Source organism: Sorex fumeus, unplaced genomic scaffold, assembly GCF_029834395.1.
Source record: "Sorex fumeus unplaced genomic scaffold, SorFum_2.1 ptg000042l, whole genome shotgun sequence".
NCBI lineage: Eukaryota > Metazoa > Chordata > Mammalia > Eulipotyphla > Soricidae > Sorex > Sorex fumeus.
The window spans coordinates 6360840-6384405 of record NW_026606099.1 but is presented as its reverse complement, the minus strand read 5'-3'; the positions used below and the strand labels follow the sequence as shown (position 1 = coordinate 6384405).

Genomic DNA, 23566 nt, shown 5'->3' with positions numbered 1-23566 from the left:
TTCAGTTCTTGATTACTAATTCGATCATTAAGCTGCTTCACAATTAACATAAAACATTAAACTAATTAAATGCCTTAATTTATATGACACATTGAGACAACAGTGTAACCATACTTCACATTACTATGTAGGCATTGGCTTTACTTCATGAAATTGAAGTCTGCTAAATCCTAATCTGGCCAAATCACCAGTCAAATCCAAAAGGAAAGTTCCTTTCCTTGCAGAGGTCCATCCAGAAAACTAACCTAAATTAAGTTTTCATACTACCTTTACAGGTACGGGAATCAGATCAAAGAGAAAACTGCAAAGTCTGTCATGGTTCAAATTAAAACTGAGAATGACATTTGGTTTTATTCTCTCGTCACTAAGGCAACAACAGAGGAGGATTAGTTGGGCTCTATTATCTCATACTTGAAATGAAAAACAGAGGTGTGTTCCCACAAAAAAGCAGATTTCCCAACAATTCCCACTCATCATTTCCATGTGTGGCCTAAAGTGATTCACTAATCTCTGACGGTGCCGTTTTTATTTTTCTCATACACAAAACAGGCAGAATCATTTGTAAAGTTGGGTCATATCTGTAATGAGCGTAGCTTTATGCTGAACAGAAAGACAAAATGTTCTAGATTTCTAGAAAACTAATTACAGTTCTGGTCCTACATGAATTCTAGAGCACTAGTTTCCAAGCAGGGTGAGTAATGTAATACTAATACTAAAGTAATACTAATCCGGGTATTACCTCTGGAACCATTAACTCTGGTATTCATATGGTATTATCCATTATCAAGATAATACGGGGTATAACCATATGCAACGGGGCGGGGGTCCACTTTCTGTTTCTTTTACTTCAAGAAAGCAGATTTGGGGAAAGGGTGCCACTAAGTAATTTTTTTTTTTCTGAAAAGTGAACAGTAGACCAAATAAATTTGGGAGCCTCTGCCCATGCATATGTCCTTAGCATAAGAGTTTTAATCACAAGTATAGAGAACAACAGAGAGAAGCACAAATATATAAATCTCAGATTTAACTCAGATTAAAATGGAATCTCCTGGAACTGGAGTAATAGCACAGCAGGTAGGGCGTTTGCCTTGCATGCAGCTGACCCGGGTTCAATTCCCAGCATCACATATGGTCCCCTGAGCACCACCAGGAGTAATTCCTGGGTCCAGAGCCAGGAGTAACCCCTGTGCATTGCCGGGTGTGACCCAAAAAGCCAAAAAAAAAAAAAAAAAGGAGTCGCCTGCTATAGAAATAAAAAATTAGTAGGGGCCGAAGTGATAGTACAGGCAGCAGGGTGTTTGTCTTGCAAGTGGTCAACTCAGGTTTGGTCCTCAATGCAGTATATTTAGACTGTTTCCTTTTTGTGGGGATCAGGTCAACTGAACATTCTAGTTTAGCTCTGCCTTCATACACTGGAATTCTAGAGCCATCGAAAGACATCTGAACCCTACGGAAGTGTACGTGGTGTAAGTATCAAATCCAGGGCCACACTCTACCCAGAGACATATCCAGCCCTAGACTCTTTCAAAATACACTGTAAAGACTTTATTTAAGATTTCTTCCTGGAATGGAGAGATAGTATAGCAGCTGGGTGCTTGCCTTGAAAGCGGTTCAATCCCCAGCACTCCAAACGGCCCCCCTAGTACCACCAGGAGTAATCCCTAAGCACAGAACCAGGAATAAGCCCTGAGCACTGCTGGGTATGACCCAGAAACCAAAAAGAAAAAAAAATTTTTTTAATGAGGGTGGGTTATGTGGAGGATGTAGAGGGCCCTAAGCAAGTCCAGGCAAAGGCTGTCAGTGACCTGGATTCAAGAGGTGGAGAGGAGATAGGGACAGAGCCAAAGACGTGACAGCATTCTCTCAAACACACACACCAGTAGAGGCCAGAACCCAAACCTCTTACTCTAGAACTTTCTGCTACTTCTCTTGATAATCTAAAGGTGTGTCTCAAAGAAGTCAGCGTTTCATGGGTACTTGGTGTGCAGTAACTAGTAACTTTGTACATCAGTACTATAAATCAAACACCTCAACTCTAATGTAAATTTTAAAACACACAAAAAGAGAAAAGTTGTAACATGTGATGACATATTACATCTCTGGGTTGCTACTGAGTTCAGTTTAAATAAAAACTGTTTTCAGACTGGAGGGGTAGTACAGAGAGTATGGCACCTCCTTGCACAAGGCTGGGGTAGCTGTGACCCGGTTAGATCCCCAACACCACAACACACACACAGTGCTGCTATTATTGTAAACATAACAAACTCATCAAAATTTGCCCAGGTAATTTTACTATTGGTTGTATATGTATCTTTGGGCAATCCTCAAGAAAGTAAATTACTGAAAATTAGAAGCAGAGATCTCTTCACTGCTTGCATGTCTTTCTGAGTCTTTGGATTTTTGAGCCATTGGCAAATATGTTATAAAAATGATATAATTTAGGTCTATCACTACTGGCAGGGCTCAAAGGATCACAATATGGTGCCAAGGATCGTTGTGTGGAAGGCAAGAACCTTATCCAATGTATTCTATCTCCAATAATCCACTCTCTTGCCTCCTCCAAGCTATTCTTCTACAGATTGCAACCACAATAAATTTTTGAATGCAAGTCTTTGCTTTGGGGGGAGAAAGGGGTTTGGTTCTGGGCGTGACACCGGGCAGTGCTGAGGGGCTACTCCCAGCTGTCCTGAGAATAAAAGTGGTCCTGCTGCATGCAGGGCATGTTCTCAGCTTGTGGAGCTAAGTCCCTAAGAAAAGACACATTCTTGTCCTCTGCAGAAATTGGCAGATCCTTTAGAGATCACTTCCCCCTGCCGCCATGCCAGGAATTGAATCCAAGACACCACAGAAGCAAGACAAGTATTGTACCATTGAGCCACAACGCAGTCCCCCTTTTATGTCATGCTGGGGATCAAACCCAGGGCCTCACATAAGCAAGACATGAGCTCCTCCCTGATGTAGCTGAGCTTGATCTCAGCCCCACAATCATTTCTTTAATAAGATTCTCTCACTGAATTCAAATGAAGTGGGTAGTATCTCAAATATTTCCTTCAACCAATTTACTCCAAATGTATATCGAGAATGATAATGATATATTATTTTTTAAATATCAGATCTGATCTATGTACCCATCAAAAAAATTCATTATAGACTATATTCCCATAATCCATTGACTCTATGATTATTGGCAACTTAATTTAAAATTGTAATTTTTAAAAAAACATTGTAATTTGTTTTGCAGTACCAAGGATTGAACCCTGGACTCACAAATACAAAGTAAATACTTTACCTGAGCTACATCCTGGGCCCCATGATTTAAGCATCTTTTAAAAAGAAACCATGAGGACTAGAGCGATAGTACAGTGTATTTTCATAAAGGGTATCTGCCTTGTACGCAGCTGACCCAAGTTCAATCCCCAGCATTCCATATGTTCAATCATATTCCATATGTTTCAATCCCCAAGAGTGATTCCTGAGTGGAGAGCCAGGAGTAAGCCCTGCTGGGGTGGCCCAAAAAGCAAAAAATTAAAAAAGAAACCAGACAATAAACCAAATAGGAAAAACAATTTGTCCTTTCAGTATCAATATTGCAAACGACAATGCCCAAAAGGAGAAAGGGAGAGGGAGGGGGGAGGAAGGAGAGAGAGAGAGAGAGAGAGAGGGAGAGAGAGGGAGAGAGAGAAAGGGAGGGAAGGAGAAGAAACGTGCCTGCCACAGAGGTGGGGGGGAGATGGGGGGAGGTGATGGGAGGGAACCTGGGGACATTGGTGCTGGGAAATGGACACTGATGGAGAGACGGGTATTGGAATACTGTATGACTGAAATCCAATCATGTACAGCTTTGTAATATCACACAGTGATTCAATAAAAAACTTTAAAAAATAAACTACAAGTACTGGGAGGGGAAAAAGCAGTTTATATAATCTAGAGTCAGAGCGATGGTACAGCAAGTAGGGCATTTTCCTTGCATGTGACTAACCTAGGGACAATCCCCAGGAACCTATAAGGTCTTCTAATACCCAAGAGTGACCCCTGAATGCAGAGCAAGAGTAAGCCTTGAGCACACCAGGTGTGCACCCCCACCCCTCAAAAGCAGGGGGAGGGGTGGAGAACCTTTGTATAATTAGGTCCAGGCCCCCTAAGCTCTGTGGCCTCTCCTAGTCTCTTCCTTGGGACAATGTGACTAGAGATTGATAAATACCTGAGTGAATTTACATACTGATGCTTTAGATATGCTTTATGATGCGGGGAGGGGTTAGAGAGGGAAATGTGGGTGGTAACAGATGAAGCTAGATTTGCTATGGGTTGGTCATTATTCATACTGAGTACTCAGAAAATATTCTAGTCTCAGGTATGTGTTTAAAAATCTTGATTTTAACCCAATTGCCACCATGCTCACAGGCAATCTCCACACACTTGGGTAGAACATCATGCATGAGAATGAATTTGCTGAAAAACTCAGTTACGCAGGTTTTATGACCGAAATCTCTGGCTCCGAGGAGTCAGGAATGGGACCTCCCCCCATCGTTCTGTTCTTCTGGGAGCCCGGCAGTCATGCCCACAAACTGCCTCTAGTGTCATATAAATTCATTAGCAGCCATGATCCAGAGACTCACAAATCTCATACAAGAGCCAAAAACTGCAGAGAAGCCTTCGAACTCCAAAGTCACCATCCATCCAGTTAAAAATTTAATTTCAGCTGTATCACCCTATTTTAAATTTTAGAATTCCTGGAGACACCTCATGCTCTAGACCACTGATGTATCAAGAGCAGCACAAATCATTTGATGGGGTGTAAAACAGAAGGCAACCGATCTCAATTAAAAAAAAAAAAAGATTACACACAAGGCTTAACCTGTAACATGTTAGCAATCTCTTATACAAGGCCTTAATACTCCAGGGAGAAAGAAACGATCTTTACCCACTTTCCTTTAAGAAAACTTTTTTTGATCATTTTTAACAAATTATTCATAACAAGCAATACGAAATATTTAAGGATCTGCCTCTGGGACAGGCATGTGTGGAGGGAAGATTCAAAATAATGGTAATGGGAAGGTGTAATGATGGTGAAATTGGTGTTGGAATATCGAATGTAATAAATTATTGTGAACAACTTTATAAAAATAAAATGTGAATTTTTTTTTAATTAAAAAATCAGGCTGGAGCGATAGCACAGCAGGTAGGGCTTTTGCCTTACACGCAGCCAACCCAGGTTTGATTCCCAGCATTCTATATGGTCCTCTGAGCACCACCAGGGATAATTCCTGAGTGCAGAGCCAGGAGTAACCCCTGTGCATTGCCAGGTGTGACCCAAAAAGCAAAAATTATAATAATAAAAATAATAATAAATAAAAATGGGCTGAAGTGATAGCACAGCAGTAGGGCATTTGTCTTGTGCACAGCTGGCCAGCCGAGCTGGGTTCGATTCCTCCTCTATTCCTTTGTCCCTCTCGGAGAGCCCAGCAAGCTACCCATGAAGTATTCAATATGCCAAACACAGTAACAACGAGTCTCACAATGGAGACGTTACTGGGCCCGCTCGAGCAATAAATAAAAATAAAAATAATCTTTATTTCAAAAAATAGTGTGGCTGGAGAGATACTATAGCAGGAACTGTGCTTCCTTGCATGCAGCTGACCCAGGTTCAATCCCTGACATCCCATATAGTCCCCTGAGCACCACCAGGAGTAATTCCTGAGCTCAGAGCCAGACGTAAACCCTGAGTACCACTGGGTGTATCAGGAAAAAAAGAAGGGAAGGGGAGGGGAGGGAAGGAGAGAGAGAAGAGGGAGGGAGGAAGGAAGAAGCCAGAGAGATAGAACAGAGGGTGGAGCCTTTGCCTTGGCAAACAGTCTACATGCATTCAATCCCCAGCATTCCATAAGGTCCCACAAGCACTGCCAGGAGTGATTCCTGAGTGCAAAGCCAGGAGACAGCCCTGATCACAGGCAGGTGTAACACAGGACTGGGGGGGCAGGGCGCGGGCAAATGAAAGAGAGGAAGGAAGGGCGAGAGGCAGAGAAAAAGAAAGATCATCATTTTTGTCTCTTTTCTTCCACAACAGACGTTCATTCTCCACAACTCGGAGGCTCCCTTTCAGCTGATGCACAGGAACAAAGTAAACAGGTCATCTGTGCTTCCCCGTCTTTCTGCGTCAGTGAGCAGGTACTAATTCAAAGCAGGAGTAGCGCTAAAGGATACGGATGTGACTGTAAGGATGCCACGAAGAAGAAATTAGCAGTGGGCAAGCCCGTCCTGGGATCTAAGGTCTGGAGTGCTTGTCTGAGTTTACCAACAATTCTTCCCCGTTCCCTCCCGCATCCCCTTATCTCTTCTCTCACTTGAAACAAATTGGAGCAAATAAGATGAACTGGACACCAAAATGCAGTAAAGACCCAAATCCTCACTGGACACCACTGTTGTAGTGCAGCCTTGCCAACCGAGGGTGACCTAACTGGTTTTACTGACAGAACTGGTTACCCATCAGGGTGTACATAAGAGCCACTGGCAGTAGCTCTCTGAAAAAGCCATCGGTTTCTTTTCTACCACCAGGTGCAATGATTCCCAAATCTAGCTAATGATAGGGATTTGTAAAAGGGATTCTTATTTTTTAAAAAGAAAGTTATTTTTTCAAGTTTTCTGATGCCACAGAGGTAAGGCATGGCTAACATGAGGTAAGGACATGGCTTGACCTTGCATGAGGCGGCAGAGGCCAAGATGCAGGTTGAAAGACCCAGCACCACATAGAATCCCTAAGCACCGCCAGGGGTAGGTGACTTTTGAGCACACACAGAGAAAGAACCCCAGAGCACCGTCAGTGCTGTGACCCAAAAACCCAAAAAACAAACAACAACCAAAAAATCCACACATTTCTGCCCTCTCTCCCTTCCTTTGTTGTGCTTTCTGCAACTACTAGACCGGGTGGCGGGGGGTCACATTCACTTGGCAGGGGTCCTCACCATAACAGTGGCACACAGTTTAGCTGTGGTGCTTATGCACTTAGTTATGATGCTCTCCGGGAAGCTTCTGTTGTGTGCCTGCATGCTCTTGACTCCATCAGAGATCAAACACTTTTGTGGTGATGCCAGGAATCTCAGACAGCAGTTACAGGGATTTAACCTGGAAATGTGAGTGGTGCAGTGTGAGTTTCAAAGAAAGCAGGGGGGGGGGGGGGGGGGGGGTGTGCATAACTGGAGCATTCAGTGGCCGAGAGTTACTCCTTTGGCCATCCCACAGCATCCAGGGAAACGGACATTGAGGAACAGGGCACCAGGCTGGTCAGTAGTCAGTTTATTTCTCTCTCCTCCCCAGCGTCGTCCGGTTTGTCCTTTACTTGCACAGTCGTAGTAATAGTTGTGGTCATAGTACTTTCTTCATCCTCACCCTCATAGTCCTTGACTTCCAGTCTAGTCTTTCTCTTTCTCGTCCCTTCTTTCCCCTTACAGCTGTATAGAAACCATAAAGGGTGGGGGTACACATAGGTGGGGGTTGAACATTGTCATAACAACAAACAGATGTAAAGCCACTCCTTCAGGGGAAGTTCTAGGAGATTAATTTAAAGACAAAACCTCATCTGAGGGTTGAGAACTCTAGATTACTTAGGAGATCCACTTAAGGGCGGGATACCGTCCAGGGTTATTGCTTTCTCCTTTCCTCAGTTAGTAATCCATTTAACCAATCATAGTAAATTTACTTCTCATAATATTTCTAGTCATTTTGTATGAGCACAGTAAGAGATATATTAAGCTTAAAGGCTGGCTCTTCCTGGGGACATCTCTCTATATATTCCAGACCACAGTCCTAAGGCCAGGTTAGTTTTTCCCACCCCCAGCAGGGTCCTTATTCAGTTACTTCTTTTTGGTGCATGACAGAGTTTGTCCCATGACCATGCTCTTAACTTATTTTACTTACAGTGCTTATCTTATCCCCTTTTGATGCCAGGGTAGCTTACAGCTTGCCCTGGGTCCATCCAGTCCCTTCGTTGGGACCCTATTTTTGGAGTGCCAAGAACTAAGGGCAACTAAGGCTTAAGTCAAGTAAATATGGATGCCCCGGAGTAAATAATATTTTGAAGTCAGTTAACTCCCATGTAACAAAGATTAGCATGAACTATCTTCCTGTGTCTATACCAAAAGGACATTGCTGAATAAACCATGCAAATGACATAGAGGAAAGAAAAAAGCAATATAGGATTATTAGTGCTTGATGGAACTGGGTGTGCCTCAGGGGCACTGTTGCGGGAATAATTCAATAAACCTAAGCTCCCTGCAGAAGGAGCAAGGACAACCCAACCCAACCGTTATCCAACGGACACACACACACACACACACACACACACACACACACACACACACACTGAACTTGTAGACTTCTGCTTGTAGGTACATTGTCAATGAAATAATCCCAGTCTCCTGGGGATTTTTAAAGTTTGATCAAAGTCCCAGAAGCAGTATTTTCAAAAGGTTACTTGTGCTCATTCAGGCTTAGGAACCATGTTGTGCTATATTAGATATAAATCCTTAATCAAAAGGATAATTTTTCTCTAAAATCTTGTTATTACTTTTGATTAGTTTCTCCAAAAAGAAAAGACCACAACTCTAGACACTACACTAATTCAGATCTTTAATACCGCACAAAACATTAATAGCTAAAATCTGACATGTAAACAAGGAAAGAGAGGTCTTTTAAGACATTATTTGGGGACTGTATGAGTCCTTATTGAGAAAGGCTGCCTTGTACATTGCAGGAAACCTCCATCATCTGAACATACGCTAAGTGAAAATTTTCATTTTAACAACAAAATCAGTGAATTCACTGAAATGAAGACAAGATCCCTATCTTTTAGTTAGCAGATGCCAGCAACTTAAGTCAGCAATATCCCTAAGATGTATGAACTAAAATGTCCCCTGGGGAACAAATCATCCCTATTCTAAACCATTGGACTTGACAAAGTGGGTTAAAAGCAGAAGTCCAAAGCAGACTCAGGATGAAGACAAAGACAATAAAATTGTCTTCAAAATACAAAGCATTAACATAAGGAGTAGTGATTCCAGGTATTTATATTAAAAAATAAAGCCTGGGGAAACGGACTTTTTATTACAAAAAGGAGCAACTAGAGTACTAAGAAAGAAAAAACGTCTTAAATCCTAAAAGTAATCCAGCCAGTAAACCAGAGGCCCTTCCAAGGAGATAATTAGTACGAAAGACTGACAGGACTCAGAAACTGGAAACTGGAATGTGTTCGTCTGAGACACCAAGAAGTTCACCAGTCCCAGAGCTGTTAGAGAAGTAGTGTCTCCCTGCATATTCAGGTTCTTGGGATGTGACCCACTTCAAGAATGTACACACAGCAAACTTAACACATTTGGCCCTTCCCAGGTGTGTTTGTGCCTCAAGGCTGAGTGAGGCAGGGCTGAGAACCCTCTCCTCTCCTTTGCGGCCAAGGTCATGCCCAGCATGTGGTGCCAGCACTGGCAAGGTGATAAAACTGGGGATGGAACTCAACCCAGATCAACCCGGAGTTCAATCCTACAAGGTCTACTGCAGCGAAAGGAGAGAAGAAACAGAAGAGACTAAGAAAGAAGTCACGTCAAAAATTATGTTGTAAATCACCCATTTCCAAACATATGGCCATGTTTTTTCAGGAGTCCCCCAAGAATTCACAGGGAGTCTGCAGCATAAAAACTACTTTAAAAATTAAAATAATTTTAAGGCAAACATTTTATAAACAGCAACCAGAAAAATAAGTCCAAGGAGATAGTGAAAGTGGTATGTGCACATGCTCCACATGGTTCCTCACTACCGTCAAGAGTGACCACCAAGCACCAATCCAAAGAGCCAGATGTGGCCCCCAAAAAACTCAGTCATATTAAGACTTTAGTTGACCGTTTCAGCTCCAGTTAGCTACATTCTCTATATCCAGATCTTAAACTTTTTACTCTTAAATTATTTGCACTGAAGGTATAAAAGCAACGGTGAGTAAAAAGTACTGGAGCCTTAGCAAGAATAAAAATGGTAGCCAACAAGTACCATGCACTATTTCTACTCAGACCCCTCACCCTATCTTTTTAATATTCTACACAGTAAAAAGCACCTGCACAAATGCTTGTATTATGAATTTAACCAGATGTCTTCATATAACATTTCTACTTGAGAGAATATCAGACTTGAATATCTGGAAGGCCTTTTTAAAAACAACAACCACAACAAAGAACAAAACGAGCCTTTCACTGGCTACACTGATAAATTTCAGTGATCTGACGGTGATTTCAAGGAAAGGTTAAAATTGAGTTGACAGGGACCGGAGTGATAGTATAACAGATAGAGCACCTGCCTTGCATGTGGCATGACACGGCCACCCCGAGTTCAATCCCCAGCATCCCATATGGTCCTCTGAGCACCACCAGGAGTACAACACCAGGTGTAACCCCTAAGCATTGCCGGGTGCAACCCAAAAAGCCAAAAAAAAAATCAAGTTGACAGTTTGCTTATAACCAGTGTTTTCTTATGACATTGTAATAATAACAAATTTGATTATATTGCAAAATAAAATGTGTCATGCATACTTCAGGTGATGCCCAGAATCTAGTCAGTATTTTTTCAAGTGACCAATGTATGTCTGTGCAGGGGAAAAAAACAATCATAGTCAGGGAGAAGGTGCAAAGGGAGGAACACACTTTGCACATGGAGGCCCAGATTAGTCCCAGGCACCACTGGGAAGTGACTTCAGGTGCTGAGCTCACAGCAGCCCCTGAGAACTGCTGGGCATGGCCCAAAAACAAAGTTTTTAAGCCAGTCATGACTAAAAAATGTGTAAGTTACCAAAGTATGTGATTAAAAATGGGTGATTCACCCAGGCAGACCAATGGGATTCAGAATGATACGGCATTAAAAATTAACCATGGGGCTGGAGCCATAGCACAGCGGGGAGGGTGTTTGCCTTGCATGTGGCCGACTCGGGTTCGATCCCCAGCATCCCATATGGTTCCCCCAGCACCGCCAGGAGTAATTCTTGAGTGCAAAGCCAGGAGGAACCCCTGGGCATCGCTGGGTGCAACCCAAAAAGCAAAATAAATAAATAAATATTAACTGGTGGCAGGGCAGGCAGCTCAAAGATATAACCACTGCAGCCAATTAAATAGAATCTGCTGTTTCCCACACAAGCCAGTATACAATGTCTGCAAACAGTAGCCCCCGTGGGAGTATCAGCAGCCCTTCAATGCCTTGGAGACAGCCTGTGTGGTGTCCTCACGTAATCCCAGGTGTGACACACCAAAAAAAAAAAAAAGGCCCATCCCAGATGGCTACAGAGTCAAAAGCACTGCTAATCATGGGCCTCTGGATAAATGGCGGGTGCTGTGCTCCTGAGAGCCTCACAGCTACCCCTCCTGAGTCCTGCTTCCCACTCCCAGCCTTTCTCACCACAGTTCAACTTGCTTCCTTATCAAGTAAAACAGAAGCGTGTGAAATATGCCTTGTCTGTGCAAGTTCCTGAGTTTGATCCCCAGCACTACATGCTCCCCCTGACCACCACAGTGTATGGCCCTGATTATTCCTATACTGCTGGGTTCAAGCACCAAATCCACACAGCCAGATAGAGTGCTGATGAAAGGCCCCAACACTTCTGGGAAGACCGCCCCTACAGATAAAAAAAAAAAAAAGAGAGAGAAAAAGCTTTTGGGGGTTTTGTTCATTTGTTTATTTGTTTGGGTCCACACCTTATGACAGAGCACCAGAAATCACTTGTAGTTCCTGGAGTCCAAGAGTCTCAGAGCTGGGTCCAAACCATATAGATGCCAACATCAAGCTAGACACACGTGGTGGCACTGGGACCAAAGTCATGGGATCATATGTACCATTGCTGAACCATTTCCTGGCCCTTGCCATAACTCTGGAAAGTTATGAAAAGCCACCAATAACAAGGAATAGAAAAACTACTGATCACAGCAAATCTGGTGATCTGTAGCACTGTCCTGAAGCACTGTCCTCCCGTTGGTCATCGATTTGCTTGAGCGGGCACCAGTAACATCTCACAACAAATTGTGAGACTTGTTGTTACTGTTTTTGGCATATAAAATATGTCACGGGTAGCTTGTCAGGCTTTGCCATGCAGGCGAGATACTCTCAGTATACTCTCCAAGAGGGGCAGAGGAATTGAACCTGGGTGTCCACGTGCAAGGCAAACACCCTACCCACTGGGCTATCGCTCCAGTCCTATCCAGGTGTAAAGGTAAAGGTAAAGGTAAAGGCCCTCCCGCCCGTTGATCGTCGATTTGCTCGAGCGGGCCCAGTAACATCTCCATTGGAGACTTTGTTGTTACTGTGTCTGGCATATCGAATACTCTCCGTAGCTTGCCGGGCTCTCCGAGAGGGGCGGAGGAATCGAACTCGGGTCGGCCATGTTGGCCGCTTGTAAGGCGAACGCCCTACCCGCTGTGCTATCGCATCCAGGTGTATGAGTGGAAATATCCAATCTATTCCAGAGACACACAAAAGAATCTCGGAACAGAGCAGCTCACTGCAGAGATTTCTCCAGACCCTAATTATCTAAAATTTTAGAATTCCAGGCCACTCTTGCGGCCACATAACATCTTATGCTATTCATAACAAGCAATACAAAAGAGAGTATGGGGGAGACTGTCTGCCATAGAGGCTGGGGGAGGGGTGGGAGGGGATACTGGAGACACTGGTGGTGGAAGATGTGCACTGGTGGAGGGATGGGGGTCCGATCAATAATTGTATGACTGAAACTCAAACATGAAAGCTTTGTAACTGTAGCTCATAGTGATTCAATCAAAACAAAAAAGAAAAGAAAATATTCGATCTAAAAGGATGCATACTGACTCTACTTACCTAACAGTTTTCAAACTGTTACTGTAACCATTTACCTAAGATAAAATTTTTAAAATGTTTACCATTGTTGAAGTGAAAGAATTAAAAAACATGGAGAAAAGATTAGTGGGGGACATGAAGAGCAGCTAAGGTATAAGTGGACGTTGCTATAAGAAGCAACACTTGGGGTTGGAGAGAGAGTACCGCGGGTAAGGTGCTTGCCCTGCATGCAGCTGACCCAGGTTTGATCTCCGGCATCCTATCCGGGACGCCCTCAGCATCTCCAGGAGTGAGCCCTGCGCATTGCAGTTGTGTGGCCCCAAAACCAAACAAACAAAAGAGCAAGCAACATTCTGCATCTTGACTGCATCAGTCACTACAGATTACAATGAAGTATTATTGGGGAAACAAGGGAACGGTAACTGGAATTTCTCTGTATCTGAATCCACAATTATCTCAAAATAAAAAAGCTATGAAACAAAGAAACCAATAAAGTTACACGAATATCTAAAAACCCGGCTTACCAATTCACACACTGACTAATGATGTCCTTACAAACCACTCCTCATGGTACCCCTTGGAAGTGTTAATTCATGACGGTCTCAGCATACGAGGTAGAGGAGAGATCAATGAGAAAACACAGAGCCTACCTTGGAAATGTGTATGGTGAGGGAGGAATGACTGAACTACTAACGAGTTCTAAGTCAATCAGTTCCAGTAACCTGGAATGTGCAAAACTGAAGTGCACACAAGGTTGAACTGTGACACAACTCCACAGAAAGCAAGTGGGCTTAATTAAAAGGTGACAACTAAGCAGAATCCTAGAGGGGGAAGAAGCTGTTGCAAGCAGAAGAGAAAGGGCAAGAAACACTGCACTATTTCAAACAAGCTGGCATGTCAGATTTGAGGTTCCTTTTCTTTCTAACGTTTTTTGGGGGGAGAGGGGGTGTTTAAGGGCAGGGGGGTAGCTGAAGGTGCCACTCCTGGTGATGCTCAGGGGCCATATCTGGTGCTGGGGATTGAAATGGACTCAGCCACATGCAAGGCAAACACCCAACCCCCTGTACTATCTCTCCAGGTTCTGTTTTGTAAAGAAATATGATAACAGTATGGGGGAAAAGACCAGGTAGGCACCTACTATATTACTCTAAGGAAGAATAGGGCAAAAAGAATCTAGGAGAGGAGTTGGGCAAGAGTGGGGAATCCAGCCCACCACCTCTGGGGAGAAGAGAAGAGAAGAGAAGAGAAGAGAAGAGAAGAGAAGAGAAGAGAAGAGAAGAGGGGAGGGGAGGGGAGGGGAGGGGAGGGGAGGGGAGGGGAGGGGAGGGGAGGGGAGGGGAGGGGAGGGGAGGGGAGACATAAAATCCATAAACCACCACTTAAAATTGGGGAGCTCAGAAGACTCTGGCCAGATTTGCCCCAGTAGCCACAGCTTGCTAATTCCATACCTGGAAGATAAAAAAAAATTCAAGAAATAGGAAGAGTCTGATGGTAACACCCAGATTTCTGGCCTAATTTCATAGACAAGTAAAGGTGCAACTCACAAAGACTGAACACAAAATAAGCTCAGGGCTTCCCCCCCTCCCCGTTTCCCCTCCGTTTTTGGGTACAGTTTGGCCACACCCAGCAGTGTTTAGGATTTACTCCTGACTCCGCACTCTGGTATGACTCCTGGTAGGCTCGGGGGACCATACGGGATGCTGGAGATCAAACCTGGGTTGGCTGCCTGTAAGAAAAGCACCTTACTCGCTGTACTATTGCTCTGGTCACAAGTCTCTGAATTGCTGAAAGGGTAACTGGAAGGATAAGTCTGACTTCAGGTTGGATTAGGTCTAATGGGTAAATAAAATGCAGGGGCAGAGAAGAGAGCAAAGGATGGAGGAGACAAAGAGAGGAAAAAAGAATAAGGAAAGGGGAAAAAGAGAAAGGCAAGGGAGAGGGAGAAGGAGAGAGGGCTCAGACAGCAGGAGATAGAGATTTGGAAAATATCAAGACAGAAAACAGTTAAAACTCTTGTACATGGCTGACAGCCAAGGTATGAGTGTCAACTGAAAAGAAAGTTGGCTATCGCCATGGGAAACACTAGAGTTTGAGGGTGGGCAAACAAAAAGAGTCTTTGAAGGAGAAAAAAAAGGAAACGACTGAAATAGGTACATTTTTTCAAGCCAAAGGGCAGCAGAAACGAAGTTGTGGCCCACCATTTCCTGTGGGCCCAGGAATATGCAAAATCAGAAAGAGAGTAGGAACAATTCCCAAGACTCTAGCAAACAAATGCTTGCTGTCGTTCCCCGCAAGATGTCAGCTGCTTTATGGTCTTGTTCCCAAAACTAAGATTTACTCCTCGTCCTAGTTGCGCTATGGTTTCCAACCCTAGCAGCAAATCACTTCCATCTAAGTCGTGCCTGGAAGAAGGGGTGCTGGAGGGGGACATTCACTTCTCACTCTGAAAACTCCTTCCACGAATGCAGACCACCAGCTGTGGCATATGCCCCTAAGATGTCACTGTCCTGCGGAAGGAACGGCCTGATCTGACTGGCAAACTCAGGGAGAACAGTTAGGCTGTGCCCTCCCTCCCCACGACACTGCTGCCTGTAGGAGTTGACTGTTAGAGGCTTTGAACGACTGCCTACTTTTGAAATTCAGTTAGCAAGTCAACTGAGCTCCAAAACTGAACTGTTTCCTTAACCTTCACAGTTATTAATTATAAAGGTTATGGCCCCAACAGCTAATTCATCCTTTTTTCTTCTAGAACTGGAGTAGGGAAGCGGGTGCGATTTCTGCTCTCCCCTCCCTTCCAGATCCTACCATCAAGTTTAAGTAGACAACAATCTTCCTTTAATCTAATTAATGCAGTGCTAATAAAATCATTTAAAACATTTTTTTTTATTTCTCCTCTTCCCCCATTTCTTTGGTGTTTCTGTGAACAGGGGTCAGCATGCACTGGCTTGGGTGCTCACCAGAGGGAACAGGCTTGGCTGCAATGCTCAACACATTGGGTGCGTGTCTGGAGATTACCAGGTTCGCAAAGAACAGAGCCACCGGGGTTGAACTCACGCATTACCTTAGTTTCCGAAGCTTCCTTTTACTTGTTTCTTTGGGTTTGGTTTGGTTTTCTGACCACACCTCTGGGGTTTCTCCCTGCTCAGTACCCAAAGGATCATGTATTGCTGGGGAACAAGCCTCCGGCTCCTGCCTGCAAAGCCTGCACTCCAATCCTTTGGGCCACCTCCCTGCCACCCACACCTTCAGTCTTCCTTTTAAATGGAAGTTCTCTCTCTCTTTTCCTTTGGTTTCGGGCTGCACCCGACTGTGCTCAGGACATACTCCTGGCTCCATGGCTCCGTGCTCAGGGATCATTCCTGGCAGTGCTCTGGGACCATATAGTATTCTGAGGATCAAACCCAGGTCAGCTGCATGCAAAGGCAAGTGCACTGCTAGCTATACTATTGCTATGCCCCTAGATGGAAGTTTCTTAAGAGTTTTTATAATTAGGAATGTTGTTCTTCACACTTGTCTATAAAAGAGCCTAAGGAATTATCATCATGGTGTAATTACATTATTAAAAATGTAATTACAGGGGCTGGAGTGATAGTTCAGTGGGTAGGGCATCTGCCTTGCACATGGCTGATCTGGGTTCAATCCCCAGCATCCCATCTGGTACCCCAAGCATCACTGGGAGTAATTCCTGAGTGCAGAGCCAGAAGTAATCCCTGAGCTTCATCAGGTGTAACTAAAATTGAAAAAGTAATTACAGATACAATTAATTTTAAGTATTCCATATTCCCTCCAAGTCACAAGTTTGGAAATTTTAAAGAACTCTTAATATTCTCAAACATAATCAAGAAAAATCACCACAGCATCATTTTAATCTTAAAGCACATCTCCTTTACTTCCTATCCCCCATCATGTACTTAAACACAATTTATAAATATTTATTTCTGGTCTCTTGAAAAATACTTAAGAAAACAGATTGAGTAAATGAATTTAGGGATTTAATGCAAAATACCCCCACAGCAATTGCCATTTTTAGTCTGAGGAAGGGAAAACACACACTCTGTATAAAAAGGAAATGCAAAAAAAAAAAAAAAAAACTGGACTAGGCTCAGATGTAGTTCAGTGGTGAAGCATATGCTTTGCATGTGGTGAGGCCCTGGGCTCAACCGTGGCAGCAAAGAAATAAACACAAACCCAAACAAAAAAACGAATATTAAAGACTGCTCACATTTGGGTTCTGCCTATTTGAACAACAGTGAGCTCCATTAGAAAAGTAAACTATGGAGTTAAGGATACAGTTCAAGTTGGTATAGCACATGCTTGGCATACCCAAAGTCACAATTTCAAGCCCTGATACCACATGGACCACTTCGAACCAACCAGTAGAACACAGAAGCTTCCAGCACTCCTGGGTCCAAGACGCATAACAGAGTCCAAACACTGAAGGGTCTAGCAGAAGCAGCTCCAGGAGTAGCCCCTGCCCCACCCTCAGCATTGCTTAGAGACCCAAATAAACAACAAAGAAAATCAAGGAGCAACAGGATCAGAAATTTTAAAAAGACTAATTGCTTTTAAATAGCAACTCAAGGGCCAGGGGTGTGGATCAGTGGTAACATATATTCTTTGCATGCAAAATACCACCAGAAAGGAAGAAAGGAAGAAAGGAAAAAAGGAAGAAAGAAAGAAAGAAAGAAAGAAAGAAAGAAAGAAAGAAAGAGAGAAAAGAAAGAAAAAGAACAACTCAGGTTTGAGTAGTGCTACACTGGGCTTCTCCATCAATCACACAGATACTGTTAACAGCTCAAGACACTGTTTCCAACTACAGTGCTCCCTACTGTAGATTATGGGTAAGATTGCACAAATTGTGTTGGAAAACCCATACTGAAAAAGCCTGGATGAACATGGAGTTGTGGCAGGGCAGACCAGGACGAAAAAGGACATATACTCTAAATGCAAATGGACAGAACAGAACAAGATGCTCTACTAAACCTGTAAGCCACTTCCTGGATCTTCAATCTTCTGACCTGTTTCTTTATCCCCTGAAGCACCTAGCACAGAGCTTTCCATGGGAGATGTACAAGATCTTATTGCTAATGGAACTGAGTTAGAAATCTGACTTCTGAACAAGAGGCTCTATTTGAGGATTTTGTGGGATTTATTCTTTTCAAATCATGTGCTGATAGTCTGAGATAGATTAAGGGGAAAGTCTAACAGAATATTTAACCATTTGGTTTGCACAAATGGAAGCATGAAATGCCCTGCAAACTTTTGTAAGAACATTAGATTAGAGAGAGGGTAGAGCAAGCAGAGGACTTGCATGCAGCTGACCCAGGTTCAATCCCCAGCATCACACGTGGTACCACAAGCACCACTAGCAGTGATTCCTGAGTGCAGAGCCAGGTGTAACCCCTGAGCACTGCCAGGTGTAGACCAAAAATAAAAACAAAGACCAAAAAAAAAAAAACCCCTCTTACATGTAGAATGGTACTTGTGGCCTCAGTTTCTTTATGCCAAATGGGCCTTCTGTTTCAACAGCATAAATCTAGACAAGATGCTGGCATCTGGCATGTTCTCATATTCTCAACTGTCTCCTAGAGCTGCTCAAATCTGATATAACAGCATCAATAAAGCATCACAGCACCAGAAGCGCTGGATCAAGATGCTCAATGAAAAGCTTTAGACAAATGTTAATTTATGAAAGGAGGCACTGGCACTCCAGAATGTTTTCTGTTACCAGATTTCACCACACAATCATCACAGATTTGTGCCCATTTGGAGGGGGAGGGTGTGGGGGGAGTGGGCTGCAATTAGTAATGAAGTCCTTTTTTCACTGTGCAGGTATTCCTGTAAAAACAGGATGTGACAATTATGCAGGTGAGGGTTATGCAGGAGAATATGGTCTTTTTTTTTTTTTTTTTTTTTTTGCTTTTTGGGTCACACCTGGCGATGCACAGGGGTTATTTCTGGCTCTGCACTCAGGAATTATCCCTGGCGGTGCTCAGGGGACCATATGGGATGCTGGGAATCGAACCCGGGTCAGCCACATGCAAGGCAGACACCCTACCCGCTGTGCTATTGCTCCAGCCCAAGAATATGGTCTTTTAAAATTTGTCAAAAAAAAGGTGAGCCAGCAACCAACATTTTAAACAAAGTAAATTTACAGACTTCTCAGCTTACAGAATTAAGTCATTAAGCTCCAATCTTCATTAGCTGGGGAATAGTCAATATGATGGTGAATGGAAGAAAGGACACTCATCAAAGTGCTGTAGCTGGAAAGTCTTTCAAGACAGAACCCGTATTTTATTCATTTTCTTATCCCTTCAGGGTTTGGCTGAAGTGCTCTGAGCACAGTATTCAGTAAATGTTTGCTGAATCAAACGCTTTCAAAAGCATCCTCAGCACACCACTACAAGTTTAGCAATCCTTAAGACTCCTTAGCAAATACTTTCAGTTCCGCTAACAGCAAAATATTTTTCGAAAAAATACACTTTAACTTCATTATAAATGAAATCAACAGACCCTCATTTGTAGCCACAATTTAAAAAGTAAATAAATTAAGAGGGACCCCTGGGGCCAGAAGGAAAGGATAGTGGGTAGGGCACTTGCCTTGCATGAGGTGGACCCAGGTTCTATCCCCCGCATCCCATATGGCCCTCCAAGCACAGCTTGGATTTCCTGAGTGTAGAACCAGGAATAACCCCTCAGCATCACTGGTAGGTACCAAAACAAAAAGCAAATAAAAAATAGGTAGCCATCTACAACTGTAACTCATGATGTTTCACTAATAAAAATTAAAAAAAAAAAAAAAGGTAGCCAATTACTCAGCAAAGCTTGAAGTAGCCACAGTCCTTTAGTTTAGGGGTAATGATACTACAGGAGTGGTATATTTACATAAAACTATACATACACTGGAGGTCAGGGACATGGTTTCCCTGTGTGCATGAGGCCCTAAGTTCCCATATTATGATGCTGTAAAAGAGTTAAGAAGCAAAGAGGAAAAAAAGAATTTCTACACCACCTCCTCAAACCAAGTTACTGCAATGACAAAGCAATGACAGAACAAAGATATTGAACCTTTGATCTCATCTGTAAAAACTTATGCAATTTTTTTCTGTGCCACACTACATACAAGTCACCAAATTATAAGTGAATACTTGTGAACCTCAACAAACTAAGCAGTTTTCTTCTGAGGCTTTTTCTTCCTAGGAAGCAGATGGGCAAGGAGTAAAGCATTATCCTGCTCTTCATTTGCATTTTAGTGCTGAAACATAAATATAATTTTATCTGCGACTTTTTTTGTAAAAATATTAAGATCAATGTATTAATTTATCCCAAAAGTAAATTTCACATCTAAATTAAAAGAAAGAGAAGAAGGAAGACTGGCATTATCTGGCCCAGTAGTGCAGTGTGATGGCCAAGGCCAAGTGCCAGGGTCCTGTTCTAAAAGCGCTATTTCGGCCTACCGACATTTGGAAGTGACCAGGATCACAGGGAGCAGGATGTGGGGGGACCTTCATTGCTTGTGCTGGGGAAACACCTAAGAAGCACTGAACTTTGTGTCTCATACATACAAGCCATGCACTCTCGTTCTTTAAGTTATTTCTCTGACCGAGCCCTGAATTGAATGCATGTGTGTGGATGTTTTGGGGCAATGAGGAGAGGATATAAAATGACCAAATCAGGGGCTGGAGCTGTAGCAAAGCAGGTAGGGGGTTTGCCTTGCACGTGGCCAACCAGGGTTCGATGCCCAGCATCCCATATGGTCCCCTGAGCACTGCCAGGAGTCATTCCTGAGTGCATGAACCAGGAGTAACCCCTGTGTATCGCCGGGTGTGACCCAAAAAGCAAAAATAAAAATTAAAAAAATAAAATGACCAAACCGATACACGAAAACCTGAGAACTTAAACAGACCAAGTTTCAAGAGGACTTGAAAGAGAAATCAATTTTCAAAGAGATCCTTATTTTATTATCCAAATTTCAGATACCAAATCTCTTAAGAAAATAATACAAGATAATTAATTTAGGACTATGCTATCTTTATAGATTAATTTGAGAGAGAAATGATATCTTGTTCACTTACATACCCTGAGTTTTTGTCTCACTTATTTTTTCTTTGGGGAGGCCCACACCTGGTGGTATACAGGTGGTATACAGGACTCTGTGCTCCATGAAGCACAATACTCAGCTACCCCCAGCATCATGCTTGAGGTTAAATCCTGGATTGAGGAGACCATGTGGTGCCAGGAATTGAACCCAGGGCCTCTTAACTAAACAGACTAAAACTCCTGGGGAGAAAACAATCATGTATCAAATACAAGAACTACCATACCATACATTAATTCATGGGATGAGGAAAAGATCTTTGAACCATGGAGAAAATTCAGATGGATCATTATACTAAACCACAACCAACAGATTAAAAGCCTAATGAGACATGCTGAATTATTAAAAAAAAAAAGTAGTAAGCAGTATAGAATATTCTGGGACTTCAGAACCGCAGAGTGCCTTCATTGTCACTGTGATGTCGGGATACACCCCCAGTACGCACACCCGACCCCCCAATTGTGAAGCACAATCCCCAACAGTGTTGCTGTGATCCCCAGCACGGCTTGTTCAACCCCATGTTACCAAGTGTGTTTAAGTACTCCAACCAAGCCTGTGGAAGCTACCAAGTGCCAGACCTCAAAGATTACAATAATGATTACAATAAAAGCAGGGAAGAGGGAGATGTATGCAGCAGATCCAAGTTTGATCCTCAGCACCCCATAGGAGGCCTGCCAGGAGTGACCCCGGGACACAGATCCAGAAGTAAGCCCTGAGCACTGCTGGGTGTGGCAAAGCAAAACAAAACAAAGAGACCAGAAAGCAGAGTTGGAAAGACGGAACAGGAACCAGGACCTTGTTTTCATGTAGCAGATCCACCTTTGATTCCCCAGTACCACATATGGTGCCCTGAGCATCACGGAGTCACTCCTGAGCAGAAGTTACCAGAAGTAAGCCCTGAACAACGCTAAGGCCGAAAAACAAAAAGTCCCAGAAAGACATATAATAAAGTTTCCAAAAGGTTCCAAAGGTTCTATTTGATGCAATGCTCATTATATCAAAGTTAGCTTCAGTTCAACAAAAGCCACCTCTAACTAAATAGACTAGAAAAAGGCAAATACCAGGCTAATATTCTAAATTAGACGAAAGATTTCTGCAACCCAACATAAAAAGCCCGGGATTCTAACTTATGAAATGGTAAAAGACATAAACAAGCAATTGAAACAGCACTCTAAACGGTCCAAATGGCACACAGAGATGCTGTGACTAGCTAGTAATTGGAGAATGCAAATTAAAACATTAAGATAACACTTTCCCCCTTATCAGATAGGCAACATTAGAAAGGTGGATAAAACTAAGAGGAAGTTGAAGATACAGTTTCTTACACACACTGAGCACACAGTCAAGCCTGACAGTGCTTAACCAAACGAAGCACAACAATCTACTTCCACATATGTACAGAAATTCTCCCACAGGACCTCAGGAGAACAGGTACACGCTGTTCCTCCAAGTCGGTGAGGAGTTGAAGGTGACCTAACATCCACCTAGAGAACAATCATTTACAGAAGAGTACACAATTAAAAAAAAAAAAACTAGGATAGGGGCCAAAGTGATAGATAGTACAGTGACAGTAAGCAGGGGATTTGCCATCTGGGTTCAATCCTAGGCATCCGATAAGGTCCCCTGATCACCGCCAGAAGTGATTACTGAGCACAGAGCCAGGAGTAATCCCTGAGCTTCACCACTATGGCCCAAAAACCAAAAATGCAAACCAAAGCCCCTTCCCTAGAATACACAGAGCACCAAATCAACTCATTAAACAGTAATGAAACAAGGTGGGGGTTGGAGGGCTGGGGGAATAAGAAACAGAACAGAGACTAAAGTGTGGTTCAAATACACACTAAAAAGTACACACAAATATAGGACCGAGAGCAGAGACGTTAGAAGCTAACTATGGGGCACTGGGAAATGAAGGGAGAAGTAGTAGAGAGAAAAAAGGGAAATTATTCACTTTAACTGAAATTAGCCTAAAGAGAGGACCCACACAGAAGACCAATACTGTATCCTCTGAACTGAGATGTATGATTGACTCAATCACTAAGACTCGAAAATAAATTTGCTACATATAATGTCAAACTTGAAGATTTAAGGATCAAATAAGTTAAGGTACACAGACAGAGCAACAGTTTAAAGATTTATACTGAGTAGGGAGAAAAAAACCTGATGATCGAAATATAATAATTTACTACAAGTCTAATTTGCAGGTCAGATGGACATGGACATAAATATAATTCGCTGCTTCCTTAAGGTTTATTCTATGGAAAAGGTTTACTTGCCTGACACTTGCCGAAGTCTTCAATACTAATTTTATGGGGGGGGTGGGGGGGAGCTTATTTTCTGGCCAACCCTGGCTATGTTCAGGGGTTATTCCTGGCTCTACACTTAGGAATTATTCTTGAAGGTGCAAAGGGCTCCATATGTGGTACTGGGGATTGAACTGGGATCTAAAACATACAAGCAAGGACCTAACTCTTATACCCTAATATGCTCTAGTCCTTATTATTATTATTATTATTATTATTAAAAGCTATCTTTTAATGTGACTCTCAAAAAAAAAAAACTGAGACTTTCAGAGTCAGAATACCTCACTAAAATTAAAGAATTGGGGCCAGACAGAAATCTCAACAGGTTGGAGCA

The 23566-nt window shown here is 42.9% G+C and overlaps 1 protein-coding gene and 1 pseudogene across 1 annotated transcript in view; one reads left to right on the top strand and one right to left on the bottom strand.

Moving 5' to 3' along the window:
• The window catches only part of DIP2B (disco interacting protein 2 homolog B), a 239143-nt gene that overhangs the window by 155223 nt on the left and 60354 nt on the right, over window positions 1-23566 (bottom strand). The gene's annotated exons all lie outside the window — the stretch shown is intronic.
• LOC130029381 (uncharacterized) lies at window positions 11124-11235 on the top strand (annotated as a pseudogene).